Source organism: Myotis myotis, unplaced genomic scaffold, assembly GCF_014108235.1.
Source record: "Myotis myotis isolate mMyoMyo1 unplaced genomic scaffold, mMyoMyo1.p scaffold_m19_p_5, whole genome shotgun sequence".
Classification (NCBI taxonomy): domain Eukaryota; kingdom Metazoa; phylum Chordata; class Mammalia; order Chiroptera; family Vespertilionidae; genus Myotis; species Myotis myotis.
The window spans coordinates 76,943,273-76,953,240 of record NW_023416357.1 but is presented as its reverse complement, the minus strand read 5'-3'; the positions used below and the strand labels follow the sequence as shown (position 1 = coordinate 76,953,240).

Genomic DNA, 9,968 nt, shown 5'->3' with positions numbered 1-9,968 from the left:
AGTTCTTTAATCCTCCCTGACTTCCTTCCTGTTCGTGTTGTGAGGGAGGGGTTCCACTTCATTCTTTTGTATGTTGTCCTGGCATTTCACACTTCTGCCAGTTTTCTGGGCGCTATTATTGAAAAGGCTGTTCGTTTCCTATTGAACCGTCTTGTTGAAAATGAATTGACCATAAATGTTAGGGTTTATGTCTGGCTAATCATTTTAAGCAATATAATTAGAAACTTATTTAGAAATGATGCATTTGATCATCACTGTCCCTCTTGAAGACATGTGTTTTCATTATTTTTAATACATGTCTACATAAGTCCTGGGCCAAGATTTCTGGTATTTTCCCTTTACTCTTCCTGATAATCCTGAACTCATGTTTTTTAGGTGGTTATTTCCCTTGTTTGTAACAACGGTGATAACAAAGAAGACTAATCATTATGATTCTCTCAGAATCTTTAGGCCTTCAGAAGAGCATGAACTACCATCTTTTTTTTAAAATATATTTTTATTGATTTCAGAGAGGAAGGGAGAGGGAGAGAGAGATAGAAACATCAGTGATGAGAGAATCATTGATCCGATGCCTCCTGCATGCCCCACATTGGAGATCAAACCTGTGACCTGACTGGGAATTGAACCATGACCTCCTGGTTCATAGGCTGATGCTCAACCACTGTGCTATGCAGGCTGGGCTGAACTATCAGCTCTTAAAGATAGGCAAAGAGAAGGAGTTCATATACTAATATGTTTCTTTGTTACTGTTGATTCTTTTCCTTCAATTTAGTGACCATCCTGCGATTTTTCTGAAACAGTGAAGGACTGTGAGGATGGGCTGAATTCAGAAGAGGTGACTGAGATGGTGCTGTCTGTGATTGTTTAGTCTTGAGAATTTAGCTCATAGGATCTCTTAAGATGTAAGTCAGGTCAAAAGCACACAAATTATGCAAGAAAAAATGCACATGACTAATAACCAAATGAAAAATATTCTCTACCCATTACTGAAAAAACGCAGAAAATAACCCAATTGGGTAACAAGTTGGACGAGCTGTGTGCAATACTGGACATGATCTCGCAGAGGGTTATCCTCATTTTGCAGAAGAGAAGGCGGAGAGGCACCGAGAGAGAGCTTGGTGGACATAAGCCGTGTCCGCAGCTTGTTTGTGAGAAAGCTGAGCCTGAAACACAGTCACAGCTTACCAGCTCCGCCATAGCCAGAGTGAGCATTTGGCCCAGGCAGGTCGGATGTTATTTTGAGACTGCTGGTAACCCAGTACCTGACTTCTACATCTGCCCTATGCACCCAGGAAAGCTCTGCAAGAGTAGGTTGGGGTTTGGTGATTCAGAGACTTAGATTGTTTCTCTGGCAGACTGTGTTCCATTCTTATTAGGTTCTCAGGGAGGAAGATTAAGAGTGGAAGGGAACTTTATTATAACCTCCTAACAACACCAGGAAATAGGTATATTTCTCCTCAGTTTGGAGATAAGAAGCCAAACTGAAGAGACCTTGTCTCTTTTCCTAGTCCACACATTCAGTTAAACAGCAGCAGAGCTGGCATTCTGAGGCAGATCTGTGGAATCCAAAGCCACATATCTTTCCACTGTTATACACAGCCCTCCTCCCAGAGAAACAAAGCACACGGCTCCCAGTCTCCTCAGCCCATTTACATTTCATCGTGTATTTCCTGTTTCCATCACGCCTCACACACAGTGTTTGCCGTTACAGTGTTTGTGCGTTCACATGTCTCCCTGGAGGCTTTCTCTTTATTGCCCCTGGTCTGGGTTGAGCCGAATAACCTCCCATAAAATTCTCTTTCCTTTGATGATGGGATTCTTTGAGGCGTATTTAAGCAATTGTAGTTGGAATTCTAGAGGAATTTTAAAAAATAAATACATGTACTTAGTACTCTGTTAATAGTTGCACAAAATTTAAACTAGAAAATAAAGCAAAAGCTAAAAAACCCACAGCCTAACTCGTAGTGTCTGTTTACGAGGAAGTCAAAGAAATGTAACCTAAAACCAAACCCATCTTTTTAGATGAAAGGAAGTTAAAACCAGGACTTACAGAGCTGACACGGCAAGTGTGAAAGTGCAAGTGTGTTCTGAACCCTTTTTCCCTTGACTGGGAAAGACCGAGTTCTGAACGAATTGTGTCCCAGATGGCAACCACGCTTTAAAAAAAAAAATTTTTTTTTATTGATTTCAGAGAGGAAGGGAGAGGTAAGAGAGATAGAAACATCAACGATGAGAGAGAATCATTGATCAGCTGCCTCCTGCATGCCCCTCACTGGGGATCAAACCCACAACCCAGGCATGTGCCCTTGACCGGAATCAAACCCAGGACCCTTCCATCCGCAGGCCGACGCGCTATCCACTGAGCCAAACCAGCTAGGGCCACAACCACGCTTTTTAAGCCTTTGCTGGCATTGCTCATGTCTCCCTCTTGATTTCTTTCTTCAGCTCGCATAACATGAAAAACCACAAACTCTGCCAGTTCTTCTATGCGGTAAGCCTACAGGCAAAATGTGCCCTGTCAGGCTGTTCCAGAGGACATTGAACCATGCGGGACCACTCTTATTTGTGCCCAAGCCCTTGACGATAAACAAGAAAAATGCCCCCGGTGGGCAACCAAAGACCTCCTGCACAAGGAGACGTTCTGTCCTACAGATTCCAAAAAGATGTTATAGATAGCAAAGAGGCAGCATTCGACTCTCAACTGTTTTTTTTTCCAGGTCGGAGACCTGTCACTTACGATTTCAGGTCTGCATCTATTTTCAGTTTCTTTCCAGGGAACATAGTCTTCCAGATCAGAACTTGAGGTTGGATTGTCTGCTGGGTACTGTTTGCTGGCAGGGACTGCTGTCTTCTCCACATCTTCTAGAAGCCAGCTGATCTTCAGGAACTCTGTGGAGTGCCAGGAAGAAACTTTGAGTTGACTCCTGACCTGGCCAATGACAGCCCTTTCCGCCACTGGCCTGTTGTTCTTCTGGAGGTTTCTCTTTCCAAGTGTGCTCAGCCGGACCGGCTCCACCACACCTGAAACCCACATCTGTGGGTCGGCAAATGACCACGTAGAGACATTGCATGTAACTCCTAAGATAATATTACCTTCTCTCCTCAGGAGCTTTATCTTACCGTGATGCTGGTGTGGGGTCACTTTTACTGACCCCTTACTCATGATGACCTGTCTCACTCCAATCCCAACGTCTGTCCTCACTCGAGAAGGTGGTGAGCATATTAGGTTCCACCCCAGTTTCCCCTAAATGGTCTTCAGTTTACTCCTTTAAGCTTATGACTATACACTATTTAAATTAAACTTACCTAAGTTAACAACTTTGATATTCGTTGTTAAATGTTATTAATATTTTATCACCCTTGTCTCATCTGTGCTTTCTATAATCAGAATATGCCTTTTTTTTTTTTTACAGCATGTTTTATAATGTCTTCATCCTGGATCTTTCCTCACTATGGGGGGGCTCAATAAATATTTACTGATGATAAACCTGTCAGGCTAGAAAGTGAACTCACAGGGAAGTTGATCTTTTTAAATTCTTCCTTCTTTATAGCTGTTCCTCCATGTCATTAATGCAAACACTAAAGTTGCACATTAATTAGAAGAAGAATAAAATGTCATTAAAGGGTACTTACTTTGTATCAAACAATAATCTAATTGTCTGAACTCAAATGATTAAATATTTTTAAGTATGCAGTTAATTTTAATCTAAGACCATTGTAAATCAATATGTATGTGAGGATATGATTTTCTTGGGTAGGAAATATTAGGATGACATTTTACAAATGAGAAGGAAGAGTACAATTTGCATGAGGTCAAGACTATATAATAGAACAAGAGATTTCCATGCATGAGATTCTTGGGAATGCAAATCACTTTTATTCTTTATCTCCCCATTTCTACTCTTTCAATTGAAGTTTGCTCTTTCACCCTGTGTTAGATTGAAGGCATTGATGCTTTCAATTAATTTAATGGCCTCTATGTATCCATACCCTTTGCCTGATAACTTTGTAGTCTCTGCCCACTCTAAGATGGGCTGGTGTGACTTGCTTTGGCCAGGACAATGTGACAAAAATAATGTAACAGTCTGAGTCGAGACCTGAAGAAGCCTTGCATGTTTCTGCTTCCTCTCTGGTTTCTCTGTGGTCACCATGACAACATGGCCGAATCAGAGCATTAGACCACACGGAGCAGAGTTGATTTATTCCATCTATCAAAGACCACTCAGCTCTCAGATGACCTGTTACCTGACCACAGGTACAGGACTGAGCCCACCCAACATCTAATTGGACTAGGTCAGTAGAACTACCTGCCAACCTGTAGACTCATGAGAAATAATAAACAATTGTTTTAAACTCCTAGGTTTTGAGGTAGTTTGTTATTCAGCAATAGCGAACTGCTTCATATCCGATATTCATATTACTGATAGGGTAAGAAGCTAATAGCTCTTCCCAGGGGAAATTAAATCTGAACTATTGTTAACTGCTTGAGCTAAATGAATGGAACTTTGAGCGTCTTCAGTTTTAGTAAGTGATCAGGAGGGACTTAGGAGTGCGGTAGGGTCTTCCTGGGGAAATGGCCTAATATATTTAAGAGGGCTGTTATCAGAAGAAATAAGAAAGAATAGTGGTAGGGTAGGGTAGGTGACACTATTAAAGAGCTCAAAACTGTATTTGGTAGCCCTGTAAACTATTGCCACCGCGTTCCCCCCCCCCCCCCAGCCTCCCCCAGTCCTCCCGCTCCTCTTAGTCTCCCCGCACGAAGCTTACAGCAGTACCCACCACTCACTTTTCTCAGGTCTGTCATGGAAGTCCTTCTCCTCTCTTCCTATCGACTGCACTCCAGGTTTTTGCACTGAAGGAATAGCACACCTTCAGCGTAAGACAAAGCTGGCTTCTGATCCCGCCTCAAGCCTATCGTGTTAGGAGCCTCCGACGCCAAGGGTTAATGTCCCCATATTCCAGTTTTCTTTTCTGCAAAACGGTGATGAGAAAAGGCCCTCAGCAAAGCTCGGTTCTTTCTCTCTGCTGTCTAACCTTACAGTTGAAGAAACAAATTAGAAAAAAAATCAGAAGCTATTGTTTTGAGGAAAGTTAGCCTGAGGTTCTTTTGATCACTGGTAAAAATACTTTCTGCTGATTTAGAAACTTTGAGTTACGGGTCACAGCTTTAGTAAATATTAACTCTCATTTTACTGCCTTATTATTAACAGCCACAGCAATGAAAGTTCAGAGATTTTGCATGATGTGGACAGATACAAATCGCACATATGATTGGTGACGAAGTTATAAATACAGTAATAATTTGATTATGTAATTTGTGCCCAATGTTTTTAAAGCCGACTTCCCATTCCATGTATGGATATGTAGCACAGTCATTGGTTAGGCATCTCTTCATAAACCACATGGGTACTACTCAGACAAATAAGGGAACTTGAGGCCTTCTATAGGCTTCTCCTCAACCTGAAAGCTTACTATAGGCACTTTATAAATTCAGCTGTGTCCCTCTACAATCAGGAGCCCAGATCTTGGGGAAAAAAAACAAAATTAGGCCATGTTACTTTCCTCCTGGAAATCTTCTGATGATTTCCTATTTCACAAAAAATAAAATCTAAATTGCGATCTATGGCTCTGACCAGGTCTTTGTTCACGTTGCCAACCTCATTTGGTTGACAATTTCCTTGGTATTGGCTTTCTTCCTGGTTTGCAATGTGCCGGGCTTGTTCCTGCCCCCAGGACTTTGCATTTGCACTGCCCTCCACCTAGATAGCTGGGCCTCCAGCTCTTCGTGTCACCATTAACTCTTAGCTCAAATGTCACATCCTCAGGGATGCCTTTCCTGACCACCCTGTCAAAAACAGTTCCACCTTGTGCAGAAACTATACATCACTCTGCTTTATTTATTTATTTTTATTAATCCTCACCCGAGGATATCTTTTTAATTGATTTTTAGAAAGAGTGGAAGGGTGGGGGAGAGACAAAGAGAGAGAAACATCGATGTGAGAGAGACACATCGATTAGTTGCCTCCTGCATGGGCCCAGACCAGGGCCTGGGACCAAGCTTGCAACTGAGATATGTGCCCTTACACTCTAACCACAGTGGCTGGGGCCACTCTGCTTTATTTTTAACTAGTGCCCCGGTGCACAGATTAGTGCACATGGAAAGGAAATTAATTAGAAGGTGGCTGGCAAGGCAGGACTGTTTGAGACAGGCAGAACACACCCTGGAGCCAACCTCCTGCAGTCCCTCCCCAGCCAGCTGCACCTGGGGTGGCACTGTGGCAGAGTGAGTGGGGTCCCTCCGGCAGGTGGGGTCCCTCGGCCTAGCCTGCAGGGATAGGGCCAAAACCGGCTCTCTGACATCCCCTGAGGGGTCCCGGATTGCACGAGGGTGGATCTCAGGTGATGCATCCCGGGCTCCCTCCTCTGTGGTTCCGGGGTGTGTCACCTGAGAACTGCTGCTGCCAAGTCACCACAGCTCGGCAGCTCTTGCGTTGAGCATCTGCTCCCCTGGTGGTCAGTGCGCACCATAGCTGCTGATCAGAGCGTCTGCCCCCTGGTGGTCATTGCATGTCATAGATACCAGTTGGACGGTTAGATGGTTGCTTAGCCTTTTATATATATATAGATTTCTTCTTCTCCTCCTCCTCCTCCTCCTCCTCCTCCTCCTCCTCCTCCTCCTCCTCCTCCTCCTCCTCCTTCTTCTTCTTCTTCTTCTTCTTCTTCTTCTTCTTCTTCTTCTTCTTCTTCTTCTTCTTCCTTTTCTTCTTCTTCTTCTTCTTCTTCTTACTTTTTATCTTCCTCTTCCTTTTCCTCCCCCCCTCCTCCTCCTGCTCCTCTTCTTTCTTATTTTTTCTGCTCTCCCTCCTCCTTGTTCTTTAGAGACAGTCTTTTTAATAACAAGGAGTAAAACAGGAATTCTTAATTCTTTTTCCCTCTTCTGGTGACTGAACTACAATAGTCAAGTAGATAGCAATATACAAGAATTCCCAGCAGTCCTTGACCTTTTGCAAAAATACCTGAATCATGTGACTTGCAATTATTATTTTCTAGACAGAAGTGCCAGCTGTTGTGTTTTCCAGTGTATCAGCAATTACTACCTTTTCCTTCTTGTCTTTGGGTTTCATGGCAGGAAACAGAAGTACTTCCTTGATGTCATTGGCATCTATGAGAAACATGGTGACTCGGCCGATGCCCAGGCCCCAGCCAGCTGTGGGGGGCAGCCCGAATTCCAGAGTGGTGCATAAGTTTTCATCTATAAACATGGCCTCATCATTGCCAGTGACCTTGGCTTCCTTGGCCTGTTCTTTGAAAAGCTGTTGTTGCCACATGGGATTATTCAGCTTGGTGTAGGCATTGCATATTTCCTTCATGACAAAGCACTCAGTCATATCCAGAGTCGTGCCATTTGGCCAAAGGTCTCATTATCTGTGAGTGATCACAGATGAATGTAGGATTGATGTGTGCCACTTCCAGGAACTCCTCAACAAGCTTATGAAGAAGCCTGGCTATTTTCTTAGGTGGAGGGCATTCAACAGCTTTTTCCATACAGGTATCATCAAGAATTTTGAGAGTTTCTTCAGTTTTGAAAAAGTTAGTGTCTGGTAGCTTCTCCTGCAAGGCTTTCTCAGGATCTTCTATCTTGCTGACTCTCTGGAGGGTGGAGTGAATCAGTTTCATAGACTTGGCCGTTGGGGCCGTCTGGATGGTAGGTGACCTCGTAACTGCTGTTAATGTGCTTCACCATCCCCGAAATAATTTCTCCATGATTTCCATGAGATCGTGATAGCTTGTGTAGGCTATGTAGAACTCACAGGTGGTGACCTCAGGATTGGGAGTCAAATCAATTCCTTCATTCCAGAACTGGCATCGTTTCATAAACCTGGTCAATGCCACCAGCCATCAGCATCTTATGGTAGAGTTCTGGAGCAACTCTCATAAATAAATTCATGTCCAGCTCATTGTGGTAGGTGATAAAGGGCTTGGTCACATCTCCCCCAGGATGGTGTTCATTATGGGAGTTTCAATTTCTAAATATCCCAGCTCACCCAAGAAATTTCTTATAAATGTGATGATCTTAGAGCAGATGATACATTTCTGCCTTATAAAACCATTCAGAATCAAGTCCAAGTATCTGATAACATCGCGTTTCCTTGTCTTTAATGCCAAAGTGAAGATGGGGTAACATATGCAAGCAAGGAGTGCTGTCTTATTGGGAATGATGTTCAGCTCAGCCTTTTTGGTTTTCCCAGGGTTCTCCTGAACCCCAGTTATGTTTCCCCAATATAGTTTGTTATTGACATAAATAAATTCTTCTTCTGATTTATAATTCCTGTAATTGGCCATAACTTGCAACTTGACCCCTGCTCCTAAGAGGTCATAGAAGATGAGTTTTTCCCCAGAAGCTCTTTTGTCATGGGATCCCACCTGTCACCTTTAAGGTGATGTCCCTCAGGTGGTCCCTAGGCTGCAGTTGACTTTGTTCTTGGATGAAGTGAGTGAGTGACACATCTACATGGAACTTGTGTGGGTATGGGTCTTCCCCAATGACCTTTAGTTGGTAGACTGCTTGGCTGCAGATCTTGCAGTATTGGTTGAGCCCAGGCTCTCCTCCTTGGCACCCACATCTTTGTCAGTGGTGTGGTTGGAGGCAGCAGCATTGGCCTGGCTTAGTTGCTCTTCATGGAGTTCCTTCTTCTTGACATCCTTCTCTGCTACTTTCTCCTCAATTTCAGGTGTCTCTTTAGTTTATTTTTGCTCAGTTTTGGCTCACAACCATATACATTCACTTCAGGCCTGGGTACCAGAGCCATTTCTCTGGAGGGCCTTACCTGAATGGTCTGTTTTATTTTAAAAAAAGAGTTGTCACTCTGTTATTATTTTGCTCTTTTACTTTCTTTGTTTTCCCCAGATGTTTCTCCCAACTAGAATGCAAGTACACAAAAGCTTCTGTGTTGTTTGTTTTGCTCAGCCCTGTATTTCTATGCTACTATATAACACAATGCCTGCTACCATACAGTTACTCAATAGATACTTGTAGAATTAATAGAATAAATGTATTATTTGTCTTGCTGAGCTGTACTCCATTTCTGTTCAAAGCACATTTACAAATAAAAAGTATTGAAATACATGTAAGGCTACACGTGAAGCAACTTTCAAACAAACGTATTCTTTAGAAAAATTTTGAAATGAGATTATCATCCACACAGGATTTTTTTTAACATGAAACAAGTCTGAGAAAGAAGAAAGGATAAAACTGTTGAAGAAGTTGTCAAATACTTTTGCACAAAAGCAGTGGGAGTTAGAAATGAGTAAACTGATGATTCTTCTGTATTTTCGAAGTCATTGTTTTGGATGGCTTTCAGGAACTTGTCACTTCATTCTCTCTTATCCAATCATTCATTGCTGACCAGGCACTATTCCCAGTGGATTTTCTTCTTTCTAACATTTGCAGCCAGAAAAGAAGATGCTAAGGTCAGGGGTGCTGAAACACTGCCCTGAGTCCCTCAGACTTGCCTGTCATAACCAAAATGATTTCAATTTAAAACTGTCAAACTGATACTGAGTGACATGTTTATTTTGGTATGACATTATCCTTTTCTAAAAGTTTGGGTACATGTGGAGAGAGAAAAAGAAAATGAGTACATTGCATACTGAAAGGAAAATTCATGTTCCAGAAAGTTCCATCTTTGATAACCTGGCACCACCTAGTGGTTAATGAATCTTGTTTTAGAGACCAGTCATTTTCTTAAATGATGGTTCTCAAACTTTCCTGGTTGTCTCAGAATTACTCAGTGACCTTGTACAAATACCCTACTCTTATAGATCCTGATTCTATAGGTTTGATATAAGGCTCGGGCATCAGAGTATTAAGAAACAAGTTTCCCAGATGATTGCTTTAGGTGATGGTTTTAAAACTCAGCATTACATCTTTGGAGATTAGCCTTTTGTTTGTATGATTTCCTCTCCCC

The 9,968-nt window shown here is 42.5% G+C and overlaps 1 pseudogene; it reads right to left on the bottom strand.

Moving 5' to 3' along the window:
* Positions 1 to 6,892: 6,892 nt before the first annotated feature.
* LOC118656530 lies at positions 6,893 to 8,810 on the bottom strand (annotated as a pseudogene).
* Between the last annotated feature and the right edge of the window lie 1,158 nt (positions 8,811 to 9,968).